At 48.7% G+C, this 14,399-nt stretch overlaps 1 protein-coding gene across 5 annotated transcripts in view; it reads right to left on the bottom strand.

The window, feature by feature from the left end:
- SYT16 (synaptotagmin 16) overlaps positions 1-14,399 on the bottom strand; it is a 99,738-nt gene that overhangs the window by 71,089 nt on the left and 14,250 nt on the right. For 2 of the 5 annotated variants that reach the window (XM_040560575.1, XM_040560577.1), the window contains exons 1-2: positions 2,361-2,770; positions 322-451 (exon numbers count right to left, since the gene is read on the bottom strand). The exons of the other annotated variants lie outside the window; for them this stretch is intronic. The gene's annotated coding sequence lies outside the window, so the exon portion shown is untranslated. Of the gene's footprint in view, positions 1-321; positions 452-2,360; positions 2,771-14,399 lie in introns of those variants that run through there. 5 annotated transcript variants of the gene reach the window in all.

The following is a 14,399-nucleotide window of genomic DNA, read 5'->3' as shown; positions in this document are numbered from 1 at the left end:
GCTGTGAACTGCCCACCTCCTCCGCTGCTACTCAGCCAGGTCTCTGATCCCCCAAAGTCAACCTCTTTTCCTGCTTTATGAGTCTGTCAACCAGTCCTGCCCAGTACCAGGACTTCCACGCCTCTGGCCCAGCTGCCTGTCCTGGACTTCTCCCAGCTCTGCTGTTTGCTTTGGGGAACGTGCACAGTACTCATGGCTAACTCCAGGCTTACACAGTGGTGTAAATGGCAGTTGGCTTCCAAGTGGATTTCAGCCGCAATATTCCACTTCCCTAATACTTGGAAAAACATTTATATGGAAAACAACAAATAACTTCAGTACCTTGCAGATAAGAGGTATGGAAAGAAAGGGCGGGTTATGCCATCACACTCCTGTTCCACACGTGGTTGGCTCAGAAATCCAGGGTGCAGGCAGCTCCTGATCTTCAAGGCTGACAAAAGCCATCGGGAAACTGCAAATCCCCAGACGTGGCAAGCAGCGAGCCATCAGAGCAAGCGAGGCCAGCGGGGAAGTGGTGTGAGGTGATAAAAAAAAAAAAAGCACAGATTACGATCAGTAAAGCCAAACGGACTGTGACACTGTCCACTGGGCTAAGGGAGATTGGGTGTGCAGACAGAAAGCAGCAGTGATCTGAAACCACAGTTATCCCACACGGATGGGGAAATATCTTGACAGGGCGATGAAAAGACTGTCTGCTTAGACGTCACAAATAAGTAGTGAAAAACCTGTAAGCAGCCAGTCCTCAGACACACAAGGAAGGCGATTCTTCAGCAGCCCTGCAAAGAGAAAAAGCCCACAAGAATCCAACCCGCAATCTTTGATCTGAAAAAGGGGAACTATATAAAAATCCTTGTAGCTGAAAAGGTGGGAACGCTTTCAAGACAGCATGTACAGGTGCAACAGGAAAGCGTCAGGCTACCTGTATCACCAATTCAAAGCACACTAAAAGGACAAGAAAATCAATTTGTTGTTTGGGGTTACACAGCAGATTAAGATGGCTTCTGGCAGTAAAGAAAAAAGGGGAAAAAATATCCTTCAAAATCTGAGCGTCATGTTCAAAGGAGGAAGGAAAAAAAAGAAAAAAAAAGACCATGAACTTCTGGCAAGTTAAATGTAGGATCATAAGAGGGCAGACCAAGAAACAACTGTGGTAAGCAACTTCCTAACGGCATAAAAATTTAATTACAATTCTTTTTCAAGTGCTGCAGAAATAGGACACCTTCCAGAGAGCTGGTGGGGTCAAAGATGATGAAGGTGTACAAGAAACAATCAGGATGATAGGCCTAGAGCAAGAGAGCTGAATTTCGCATCGGTGCTACTTGCAGAGAAGCTGAAGGACCTAATCCAACTGTTTTCGCTCAGAAAAGGGGATGTCAGCGACTCTCCAAACAGTTCTTTGAAAATAAGATCAGTGTTGAGCAAAAAGGCAAATAAAGAGATAAGAAAATAGGAACTCCCTGCTGCAGGGAAGCACAAATGGGTTCAAAAAGCAAATGGATAAATGGAATACGGGTTCATCAAGGGCTACCAACCACAAATGTTGGACTGAAAGCCCTGGCCTAAGCTGCTGGCTGCCAGAAGCTGGGAATGCGTCGCCCAAATCTGTTTTTTAACCTCCCTTAACCTGCTCCCCAGGTACCTGCTACCAGGCAGAGTCAGGGCTCTCTGCCTTGACACAGCACAGCCGTCCTTCTGGCAGCACACCACAGTTTGCCTTTTTTAACTTCTTAAAATTTTTTTTGGATTCTAAAATAATCTGAACCCATGATTGCAAGCTATGACAGAAGATGAACAAATAGCCGCCCGGTTTGCAGCTTTCACTCGGTGAATCAAACAAATAACCTGCTCCAGTAGCTTTAGCTGTCCCATAAACCTTTCTGATCATTTATTTAAGCTGAGGGGCAGCAGTCGCTACCGAAATGCCGTCTGAAAGCTGCTTCAGGCTGCTAATCACAGCTAACAGCATGCCACGGCAGCCCAACCAGCATGCTGTGCACACACCAGTCGATGCGAGCCCCCGTGTCCTGCAACTCGACTGCACAGAAATATCGCGAACACCACGTAACCCAGACTCACCCCTAGACCAGGGCAAGGCATTAACTGGAGCCTTATCTTTATTCATGCCCATTTTACTAAGGTGCTTTTCATTCACGCCAGGCAGCACAAAGGTCAGTGCTGCGGTGATAAATCCTCTCCCAGGCACTGATCTCCTCCAGCCCGGGCTCTCCTCTGCCACGAGGATTAACACCACCTGCCCGAGGGCTACAGCGTGGCCACACAGCATCCCCTCCCAGCCCCAGGCATAATCAGTGCCCGTGTGTGTAATGAGGGACACCCCAGGGATGCTGAGAGCTCCTCACGTGGGCTTCGCTGCCTGATGGAGAGGTCTGGGAACCACACGCTCTTATTGCCCCGGTGGGCAAGGAAACCAGAGGAGCCTCAGCCCACCTGAGGCAGAAAACAAGAATAATCGTTACTTTTGGGGGAAAGGAGATAGAAGACCATCTATTTATTTTTTTGAATGAAAAATACTCAACTTGGAGAGGAAACCTTCACATCCGTTAACATTCCCTCGACCTTCCTGGCAATTTTTACACAGCCAAGTAGGGGGTAAATAAAAAAAAATAGAGGGGGAGGGAGAGCAGAGGTGCAAGGAAAAACGTGGAGAAGGTGAAGCAGAAAAGGAAAAAGCAATAGAAAAGGTCCCCCCGAGCTGGGTGACAAAACAGTACAACTTCTAAGTTGGAAAATGAAAATGTATTTCACAATTTCTTCCAGCAAAATGACAGTATCTTTTTATGCACCTTTTTCTGAGATGCTGCCAAGCTCGGCTGCCAAGAAAATAAGTTTTGAATAAAATGTTTTGACCAGCTTTGCATGAAACACTCAATTAGTGGCGACGGGAATTGCTGGGGGGAGAGGCCGGCAGCAGCAGGGCAGCACGCAAAGCAAGCCTGTCGGGGAGACGATGCCAGCACCAGGCCACCAAGCAGCTCACACAGCTGGGGTTGGGCTGATGTGTTCACCCTCTCCTTCAGGCAAAGCTCATCCTCTGAAGGTCCTGATGCCCTGCGCCACCTTCCCCAGAGAAGCCCACCAGCCCGCCCGGGTGCCTCGTACCCTGCGGCTCCCCGCAGCGAGGTCTGCGGGAGCTCTCGGGTGCCTGGAGCTACCAACGCCCATGGCTGGCGCTGAGAATAAATCCGAAGGCTCTTTAGGAACTCATCGCCACACGGTGACAGTCACCAAGCTGGGTTAATGCAACTCCAACCACGCTTCGTGCACTCGAGTAACTGCTCAAATATAGCTGGTAAGCCGGGCTCCTTTCGGTGCTCAGATTCGTGTTCTTCCTTTCCTTTCCTACCCTCTCTTTTATTAATATAGTACATCTCTCTGGCGTCTCTTTAACTTAATGCTCCATTTGCTGGCTGGCTGACAGGTCTCAAAAAAGCACATCTTTCTCCTGCCAGCGCAATTCTGTTTAATCTTGTATGGAGAAGGTGTACCACTTAAGGAACTTTTTCTCCCCCCCCTCCTTTTCTGGAGGAAAAGGGAACAAAGTTTGAAAAAAAAGAGTGACAGCAAGTTAGTTTTAACCTAAACAGCAGCAATTTGCATACAAATCAGATTTTTCAGGTGCCACAGAAGATGTGGGGGCCCTGACAATCCAGAGGAAAAAGATAAAAGGCAAGGAGAGTTTGACACAAATACTGTCAAGAGGTGAACCCACAATTTACAGTTTCTTCCCCCAGAGCGAAGTGCCCTGGAGAGAGAGGCTCTTCCGTACTACTTTTATTTTCATTCTCATTGACACTATCATTGTAAGACAAAGAACCTGTTTCTTCTTTTATTTACGCTCCTTCTCCAAGCCCCTTGCATGCAAGCCCTACAAAACGTAGTCAATACGTGAGTAGGTGCAGCTGGTTGCAAACCCAGGTGGGAAGTGGTTTCCTTGCCGAACTTGATGAGAAAATGAGTTCTCCAATCAATAAAGCAGCACCAGGCTGCAGAGGAAGAGAGCCATACGATGTACTAAACAGCACCCAAACATTATCGCCAATAAATCACTGCTCTACGGGAGCCAGCAGGGGCACAGCAGGGGTGTCAGGGCTGCAGCGAGCAGCTCAGGAAGGCAGCAGCCTGTCACACCTCTCAGAGAAACACATTTCAGGCAGCGATTCCTGCAGACGTTTCCATCCTCTGGACGGCACTGAAGCGATCTTTTTGGGAAACTGAGGGCACCAAGCCCCGTGGCAGGGGATGCCACAGCCCTGCATGCTCAGGACCCTTGCGCCACACAACACAGAAGCAACAGATCCGTTCAAACCAAACCCACAGCACTGCAAAGTGTGCGCAGACAACACTTCAACAAGATCCTCAACGTCAGATTGACCAGTTTTATCTTATATTGAAGAGGGAGAGAGAGGAACCGGAGGAAAATATCCTGCCTTTGCCTTCCCATGTATACTGCAAAGCAGACCAGGAGAAAGTCTTCAGCAACCAGGCTAACAAATAAGCTACAGCCGCTACTTACTGACACAAGCATGCATTTGCCCTGGGAAACTGGTACTGAGCACAAGTTTCGCAAGTATTCGCTTTTCTACTTTCTCCTTCGACATTCCCAGCATGCTAGTACAATTTGCCACGACTGTTCTTACAGAAGTGTTACACCCTTTCTAAAATAAAACGGGGCTATGTGACAGATCTAAAGCAGCAAAACGCATCAGAGCAATTAGCAGTTCTGCTGCTTTTATGGCTCTGATTGGAATTCTGATCTAAGGAGCAAAGCGTGTTCTCCAGAGAAATGCAGTGGCTTTGCATAAGGGCTCCATCTGCTGGCACACCGCTCCCCTGGCTCTGTTCAATATATAGTAAACTGAAACAAAACCTACACAGCCATCAATTACATTTTTTTTTCTGCTCGCAGCCTATGAATTTCAATAAATACACCATCTGTTCATCTTCTGTGTGGGAGTTCAGTCATCTTCTTGGCAGCAATATTATTCTAGAGCAATTACCTGTGTCTTTATCACCTATCATTGTGCTTCATCATCTTTTCATCATGTGTAAAAACCAACCACTTTATTACTACAATTTCTGTAGGCAGCCCAGTCCTGTTAGTTACCATGGCGATGATCTGTCAAAAGAAGTCTACATTTAAAGAAGCAAAAGCTGAGAAAAGGAGGAGGAGAGAAACACAAAGAGCCTGGAATGAACTTGTTTCTCCAAGTCAGAGTTTAAGCACAAAAGGCACATCTCAGGCAGCAACACGGAGATGCCACCACCAACCTCGTTAGGAATCCATCAACCTGCCAATACGGAGGATGAGTCAATGATTCACAGGCATTACGATGCGCTCGGAGGTCAGCGGCTCGGCTTTAATCCCTCAGCTGAGTCTCATGATCTGCTCTTAGGAAGGACAATTCTTATTGCTATAAATCAAAAGATAAAACGAGGTGAGAGAGGAAGGGCAGGCTGGAATGGCAGGCAGCAGCAACTTCCCCTCCCTGGTGGTCGCTAGCAAGACTGAATTTTACATCAGGTGCCCTGCAGTTTATATCCGTCCCTGAGAACTGCTTCAGATTCATCTCTTTCTTCCCCACTTTTACCTTGTTAACGCTCTGCTTTCTCTCACCCCTTCCACGGATTCCTGTCTAACTCTGCTTTTCTGCTCCTTTCTCCACAATCCGCATGCACATTGCTCTCCTTTCTGCAAAGCAAACGCACCTGCAAGTGTTTTACCTGTGTCTTTCCAAATTCTTATGCATTTCTAAAGCAGCTGTTAGTGCCAACTATTTCTAGCTGCTTGTTCCCCCACCAACCCACATACGCCCCCTGACTTCAGTTTGTGAAATCCTCTTTTCCTCTTCAAATTCCTTCATCTCCTCCAGTCCTTCAGCTCCCACCCTTCCGAGCTGTAACTGCACCCGTGCTACTGCAAGAAAAACATCAGCGAGGTACAAAGGACTTGCTGATGCTCTGTGTTTCTGGGATGCGTCATTAGCAGCCTTCAGCTGGAACACGCCAGGCTGCAAACTGCTTTGCTTCACTTCATCCTCGTATCCCTGGAAGAAATAAGCAATCTCAAGGCTATCCAATTTGTTTAATATCAAGCACACACGCGCTGAGTTTTAATGAGGCGGGCTGTCATTCGGAATTGCGGGAGGACAGGAGATAACCGCTGACGAGCAGGAAGATTAATTCACCATCTTCACGACTACCTTCCGAGGCAGAACTACCCCAGCCTACAAAGTTAGGAGAGGGAAGAAACATTTTCCAAAAGTTCTCTAGAATTTTAAGCACTTTAATTCCTGTTCGTCCACCTTCAGACACAAGGTACCCAATTTTCCCAAGTGTCTCTCTTTTCCGTGAGTTTCTGCCCACAAAGCATCTTAGGAAATGGTGTCTAAATGATATCAAAACTAGATGCTGCAAATGAGACAGAAGTCTGGAAGTCTGAGACTAAGCAACTACTGGGTATTAGAAAAAAATAAAGTATTGCAGCAGTGAAAAAAACCAGTGCTTAAGTTCTGAGAAAAAGAGGAGGGCACTTAAACCAGCAGGGTGGGCTATGAAAAGACAGATTATCAAGAACACGCTGCCATCAGTGTTCAAAGCAGAAATTTCATTGATATTTACGAAAGTACCAAATCTGAAAAACTCTGTATTTGCTGAGAAAATATGAATTAAACAAGAAAAACCCCGTGCTGATCTCAAACCTGATCTCACCTGAAAGTTTATTATGGCGCAAAAGTTCTTCCCATACGTCCCGTTAGGAGGAGGGCTGTTGGAGAGACTGAAACCACAGCGAGATCAGACTCTGCAACAGCTTAAGGATGAGGAAATGGCACCCACGCACCCTCCTTTATCTGTCAAGGTGTGGGCCCTGTGTTTCCTCTCCCTGCAGACACCTCACGCAGCCAGACCGTGCCACCGACTTGCAGATGGCGCTTTACCTGCCACGAGACAGGCCCGGGGACAGCCACTTCCCTGCTCTTTAGCAGGACTTCTGCTGCACAGATTGGATGGAGATGGAGACGTGCCCAGGCTAAAAGATGGTTTCCAGCATCCTGGGCCAACGCAAGCCGCCTCTCGGCACGCGTGCTGGAGAACCTTCTGCTTCTGCCAACCCCGTTTCCTCCAGCCAAGCCTTCCAGGCGGGCTCAGCAATTCCGAATCCGCGCCCTTCCAAGTTTGCTGCCCTCGACCAGCAGCATCGGTGCCGCCTGTGCCCTCGGTGGGTGCTGGAAGGCAGCCGGGACAGACGCTGGGTCTGCGAGGAGAGCAGCCCCCCCAGGGAGTGCTGCCTGCCTGTGCGGGGCTGCTCTGTCGGGGCAGCATGCCCCCCACATAGCCCACCACTGGCACTTGGACAGCAAAGTTCTTGTCCATCACCCCAACTCTTCAAAGCCCTCAGCAGCTTTGCAAAATTACCAGTTCTGCTTATTCTTTGGTTTGAGCAGATGTTCCCAGACGCTGCTGTGTGCTTGTGCAGCGATCCTCCCTCTCCCGGGCTCTACACGCGGGAGAGGCAGAAGGCAAAGCGCTACAGGGCTTGTGGCTGTCCTAGCCGGGCCACCCACAGCTTGCAAAAAACAGGAGAGAACAGCAGGTGACGATGGCCAAGCAGGAATAAAAACACAGCCTTCTCCTTCCCAGAGCGTCCTGCCACAGCCTGCAGGGTCGGGCCTTTCCTCCTGCTGAGCATCCCTGCTGGAGAGCAGGCCGAGACAGCACCTGCTCACGCCCCATGCCGCAGGGGAAGTAAAATCAGGTAATAGTGACCTCGTGCTGGGTGAGCCCATGGTAAACACATGGTCGGACCACCTAAACTGTGCCTTAAAGCCTCACAAAGCCATTTCACTCAGTGACCCAGCATCACCCGTCATCAGACCACAAACTGGGGCAGTGGGAAAGGCAGAGGAAGAAGAGAAGCGCTAAGGAGGAAGGAAGGTAAGTTTAATCACTTAACGAAAGGCATCGTGAGCTCTTCGTTCAGAACCGCTTTCTTCCAAACAACCAAACAAAAGGCATTCCTGCATCCCTCACGGCTTTGCAGGTATAAGCAAGTCAACACGGCTCATCCAGCCATCTCGTCTGCAGGAGTTTCCCACCAGTAATCCAGAAACCAGGATACTCCCACAACAGCACGCAGCCCTTGGAGAGAAACACGTAGCCAAAAAGCCACAGCCCCCTTTAGGGACGGAGAGGGCAGCCTTCCTCCTCGCTGACAGACCCGCTTCCCTCACCTGGAGCTCTGGGACAGTGTACCTGTATACCTGGATAACCCCAGTTCTGGTAACGTGAGACTTGCATTACATTAGATATATATATTATATGCATTATATTATGATATTATAACTTGCACTTTCCAGATGTCAACCAGAACTCGGACGCTGCAGCCCAAGGTGCTGTGCAGCCATTCAGTAACAGAGCCAGGGCCCAGAAAAGTTTGCAGGCACAACAGGGAAGGGGTAAAACGCAGATCACGTGGCAAGGAGAGAAAACAGGACCTACTCCCTGAAACGCCAACCTGAAGGATTAGGTTAATGAGGAGGGATCATTAACACCTTTCCCTCTCTTCCTTTAAACTCCGTAATACTCATTGCACACACAAAGCAATCCCTATTTCTGCGATCAAAGCAGCGTTAATTATTTCAGCTCACAGCGTGTTTCTGTCCTCAGCTGAGCAGTAGCCTCCACTCGCTCTGTAAAAACTTACCAGTAAAAGTGTTCCTGGCCTGCCCCTCGGGCAGCAGCTTCCTGGCAGTGCTGGATGCGTACAGTCAGCGCCTCCCACCCCAGGCTGCCTGGCAGAGGAGCTGGGCTGCATCCAAAGGCAGCCCCGGGCTGGGGAGATGCTGAGACGCCAGAGCTGATGCTCTGGCAACAGGCACGGGGAAAAACGGGAGCTTCCTCGGAGCTTTTGGAGGAAAAAGAGGTTGAAAGAACTTAAAAGATCACATCCTCAACTGTTCTCAGGCCGTGCGGGGACCATACACACTTTTTTATTTTTCTATACGTATTACTGATGTAGTGGTTATTCCACAGGCTTTTTATAGTTGTTTCATTGAACGGCAATTAAAGCAAGCAGCCAAAGTCAAACCTGACCTGTGCAGTGGTGAGACAAAGTCTGGAGAGAACAGTTTTTCCTCCCCCAGTATAGATTTGAGGAAGACAGATGGAGACACTAGATCTATTTCATGTTTTACCTCGTGTCTGCAGGTAGCGGCACGCAGTCACAATGGAAATTCTTGAAGGCAATTCCCTTCAGGCGATTTCCTGCCCTTGTTACTTGCAGGTATTTGAAGAACAGAATCAAGCCTTATGCTGCCATTTGCTCGTACTGATGCACAAGGCCAGCACAGTGCTCTGGCCCTCTGGGACAAAGGGACACCCCGTTTTGTACCCCTCACATAAATGCTGGCACACAGCCTCATAGGAACAGCTACTCATAGAAGTTGCTGTCAGCAAGGAAAGGCAGTTAGCACTTTCCTGATTAATATAAAATATATATATATATGAATACTTGCTGAACAAACCATTGCTCCACTCTCATTCTCCAGTCTCTCATTCTGCAGCCCTGGAGGAATCAAACTCATGTGAAAATAAGGTTGAAGTAAGAAGATCGCAGGGAAAGAAGATAAAAAAAAAAAAAAAAAGAGCCCCAAGATCTCGCAAAAAGTTCAGGAGACTCTTCTGTAAACTCTTGGGGCAGTACTGGGAATCAAAGGCTCTTCTCAGCAAAAGCCTTCAGCTGTGGCAGTGCGCCCCTGGCCTGACACGGGACGAACTCTGCAGAACGTGAAGGCTGCCTTGCTGTCTGTCTGCTTCATACCCTGCGTTTCATTACACGATGCAGCAGAGACTTCAGCTAGCTTCAGGCTGGCTTGCACAAGTAGTGGAGACAGTCAACTCACGGCAGAAACGCACAGCCTAATTAACCTTGCCAACGATTAGCTTGCAGGATAGACCCAGAAAAGCCTGTAAGCTTCTCTGGGATCAAGCCCTTTCACCCGCAAAGAGACCTCGACAACTGTGGTGCGCTTACAGCCACGAGACACCAGCCCCATGCTTTGTATCTGGCAGTAAGGACCGTCCCTGCATGAAGCACAAGAAGCAATCCTTCCTCCCTTCTCAGTACTGCTTCCTTCTGTGGTACTGCGTCTAGTGTCCAGGAACACACAGGGGGTAAAGAAAGGGACAATTTAAATGGCCATTAAACGAACACATAAAAGAAAGATCATGGAAAACATGATGCACGAGGAGAGGACAAAGAAATGGGGACCACGTAGGCTGAAAAGAGAGGATTAGAGGAGGGGGAAAATATAAAATTACTGTGTAAAGAAAGGGAACTATCTGATCTCTGTGTTTACTAGATACAATGCAACAAGAAAACTTGTCAGGAGAGATTTAGATACAGCTCACCTATACATGGGGAAAGGGAATAGACCCATCTATTTCCTTTCCACCGTTATTTTCTGTGATTATGTGTGCTCCTCAGAACCCATGGGTCAAGACACCCTCTTCCTGACTAGTACACAAAGCCAGTCAAAATAGGATTTGGCTCCCATTTTGTTCAAGCTAGAGAGTTTCCTCCCAAAACAATAAAGTCTCTGTTTAGCCTCAGGTCCTACACATCCAAACAAACAACAACAAAATAAAAAACAATAAGAAATAACCACATCCAAACAACAAAAAATGAAAGTAATTCTACAAACGGAATGTCAGTATTAAAATCCATTAGGTAGGGAAAGGCAGACTCTATTAAATTTATTGCTTGACTTCAGGACTTGGGAAGAGTCTCTTCATTTCCTGTACCTCTCGAGTATTTACTATGTCTCCTATGAGCTAAGTCTTCCAGAGTCATTTTAATGTCATGTTCTAAGCACTTCTGCATTGTAATTCATCGATTTTTATCTCCTTCTCCCAATCAATGCAAAGATATTTATGCTGAACACATAAAAGCTCCTGACACTATAGAAAAACCAATTACACCCTGCGAGACGTTTGCTTTTGGTCGTTGACATCACGGAATTATCCATTACACTTTGCACATGCCTGCCGTTTACAGGAAGGCAGCGTGACCTTGCCTGCCTGCACTTTGCATCTGTGCAGCTTGGGGAAGCGAGGCAGAGGGACCTGGGGAGGCGAGGCAGAGGCAGCTCCAGCAAAGACACCCATCTCCGCCTCGGGCAGCGCCCTCGCTGCAAATCATGGAAGCTGGGAGAATCCTGCCCTGGAATAATGCTGCACCCTCTCTGGAAGGGATCAGGACACGGGGCACAAGAGCACAGCGTGCGCTGGGATGCCTCCGCCGTGCCATGCCACTGGTGAGAGAGGTTCACGAGACGAGCCAGGCACCAGCCCTTTTATCTTGGCAAAGCTGCTACAGATTTGTCAAGTCTCTTGAGCAGTTTACAGTCATGACTCACCCACCAGTCCCTGTCTTGCACTTTCTTCTTCTAGCAGCAGCAATTCCCTCCTTCCTAGCAAACCACCAAGGACTCTACTTCCCAGAAAGGCCCCTCTGTCAACAGACCCCCGGGAGGTGCAGTCTCTCCAGCCCTAGCTTCTCCCATGCCACCAGCTCAGCAATGAAAAGGAGTTTTCCTGCCATGCTACTGGCAGCCACATGGATGTGCCCTGGCCACCACACCACTCGATGCTTGCCTTCTCACCTATTAGACAGGAAATGCTTCACCCAGCACCGAACCTGAGGACCTAGCACATTGAACAAGAATGCACAAGAGGACGGTGCACCTTCCCAGCACTGCTCATCCACGCAGCCGTTTCATTTCAGGTGCCTGTCTGGATTTTATCCAACGTTGCCACATGCCTGCAGCCCCAGCACGTGAGGACAGTCTTCACCACTAGCTAAAGAGAACTGCGTTTCATTTTAAGACCTTCGTCAGATCGTCTAGTGCGGCAGACTAATTCCAGGGAAGTTAGGGAGCTGCAAAGATTGCATCAGATCCAGCCCTGTAAGCCACGAACGCACCTTTAATAAGAGCATATAAAGACAGAGAGTATTAAAAACCCAATGGTCATCATTCAAGAGCAAGACTTACAACAGCAGTAACACCAGCGTAAGCTTTAAGGCCCAGAGTCATCCTGTTTAATTCTCTAAGATCCCAGCTGACCCAGCTGAGAGAGGCAGAAGTATCTGTCATTAGGAGGATAATTCATTTTTTTGTGTATCTGGTAGACATAAGCTCCTGGCACAGCACGGCAGATTTATATATTCTCAGCCAAACTGCTTACACTGAATCTAACTTCTACATTTTTGAGTGATTAGAGGGGCTTTTTGTGTTTATTTATTTTGGTTTTTTAATCTTTTGTTGTCAAAACAGGCAGAACTCTGCCAAGTTCGCTGCCTAGTGGCAAATCTGCCCCCATGAATGGACAACCAAACCACCTGGGGGAAAAGAGCACTAAAAAGCCCTACCGTGTTTAAAAACTGACAACCTCACTTTGACTCTCAAATTGCCAGAAAAAAAAAATTGATTTTTTTTTCCTCTGTTATTCATAAGCTTCTGAACACCTGGAGCGTCAGGCAAAGGAACGGCGTGAGAATGCCAAGCAGATACTGAGGGCAGAAGGGGGAGCAGGAAAGAGGTCCCACACTTTAAAGGGGCTGACAGAGATGTGCACTCAGAAGAAATGCTAAAGACAAGAACTTGCAGCGTATCAGCTCACCAGCATTAAGCCCTTTTGCAATCTCTCCTCTTCAAAGACTCAAAGTAGCCTTAAATTACAACACTATACAATTAAGCTGATTTCAGGCACTTCAAACCAAGTCAGACAGCACACGCAGCTCAGTTTCAAACCACAGAGAAATAACAACCTTCATTCACAAGGAGAGTGCGTACACAGACATTTATCATCATTCTGTTAATCCACTTGGAAGTCACACCTTCGCTAATTAGAAAACACAGAGGGAAATTAATTGGTACAAACATAAATTAGCTGTGATTTCTATGCAATACCTACACAACGCATCACCCAGCAGTCAGCCAGATTCAGAAAGTCTCTTACTGATAGGCGACACGCTTGAGGACAACATGTTTTCGGTGTTTGAAGAGCAGGGCACTCCAGCAGGCAGCCTCAATTCACCTGACCAGTTAAACAAACCAAGGCCACTGCCAATCCCCCAAAATGCCCCGAAGTTCCTAGGGGGGAACCGGTCAGGCTGATGCGCAGCTGCTGGGTTGCAACATCTGCCCCTGGCTTCAGGCTCTGGCAGACCTGGAACTGGAAGGAGGGAAACCTCATGGGGAAAATTCACTGGGTTTGGAGAAAGCCAAGGAGAAGAAAATGAACGAAGGCACTGCATTTAAGTAGTCTAGAAGAGACCGCATCAAACAGAAATGCAACCACGTCCTGTGCGCTGACGAGCACAGCGTAGCTGCCTGCGCTGGCTGGGACTGTGCAAGGCTCCCGCCCCGACAGAGCTCCGTGCGGCTGCAGCTGGGCTGCTTCCAACATCCATGCCAGCTCACAGAATCACAGGGTGGTGTGGGTTGGCAGGGACCTCATAGCCTATCTAATCCCAGCCCCTGCCTTGGGCAGGGACCCCTGCCCCCAGCCCCATCCAGCCTGGCCTTGGGCACTGCCAGGGATGGGGCAGCCACAGCTCTGCTGGGCAGCCTGCGCCAGGGCCTCACCGCCCTCAGCATGAAAACCTACCTTCTGTACACCTACATATATCTAAACCTACCCTCTTCTTTTAATACAAAGCCTTTACCCCTTGTCCTATCACTCCACTCCCTGACAAAGAGCCCCTCCCTCCCCAGCTGTCCTGCAGCCCCCTTTAGGCCCTGGCAGGTCCCGTACAAGGGTTTGCCACAGACGTATAAGCAAAGGCACCTCCACATTGCTCTCTGCACATCCCAGGTGTCGCCGTGCAGCCCACTCACCAGCCTGCAGGCAGCCAGCCTGCCCTGCAGGACACGTCCTTCCCAACTACAGCACTATCCCGACAGCAGCTCAGGCAGGATGCTCCTGCACTTCGCAGCCAGAAGCTGAGCGCCTGGGGCACACCATACAGGGGCTGGATGCGTGTCCTCTGCTCCAGCCCTCAGCTGTTGGTGCTGCATGGCCCCGTGGAGGGCAGAGGACCAGGAGGGTCCCTTTAAGCAGTCTGCGGCCCCTCCACTACAACAGCATCCTTTTGCAACGAGGTGTTGTCTCCAGCCTTAGACCAACAGTGGCTTCCAAATGCTGAAGAGGACAGATAGGTGGAGCTGCAACAAGACAAACAGGACATGGCAGATGAGTGACACTCAGCTATCTTGTTCATTTTGGTTTTTAACGCAAAACTGAATAAAAGATAAACCAGACAGAACTGAGAGGGAACGTACTACTGCTTTTTGTTGTCGTTTGGTTGGTTTTAATTC

Source organism: Cygnus olor, chromosome 5 (genome assembly GCF_009769625.2).
Source record: "Cygnus olor isolate bCygOlo1 chromosome 5, bCygOlo1.pri.v2, whole genome shotgun sequence".
Classification (NCBI taxonomy): domain Eukaryota; kingdom Metazoa; phylum Chordata; class Aves; order Anseriformes; family Anatidae; genus Cygnus; species Cygnus olor.
Note: the sequence above shows the minus strand (reverse complement) of the source record. Positions and strands in the feature narration are given on the sequence as shown.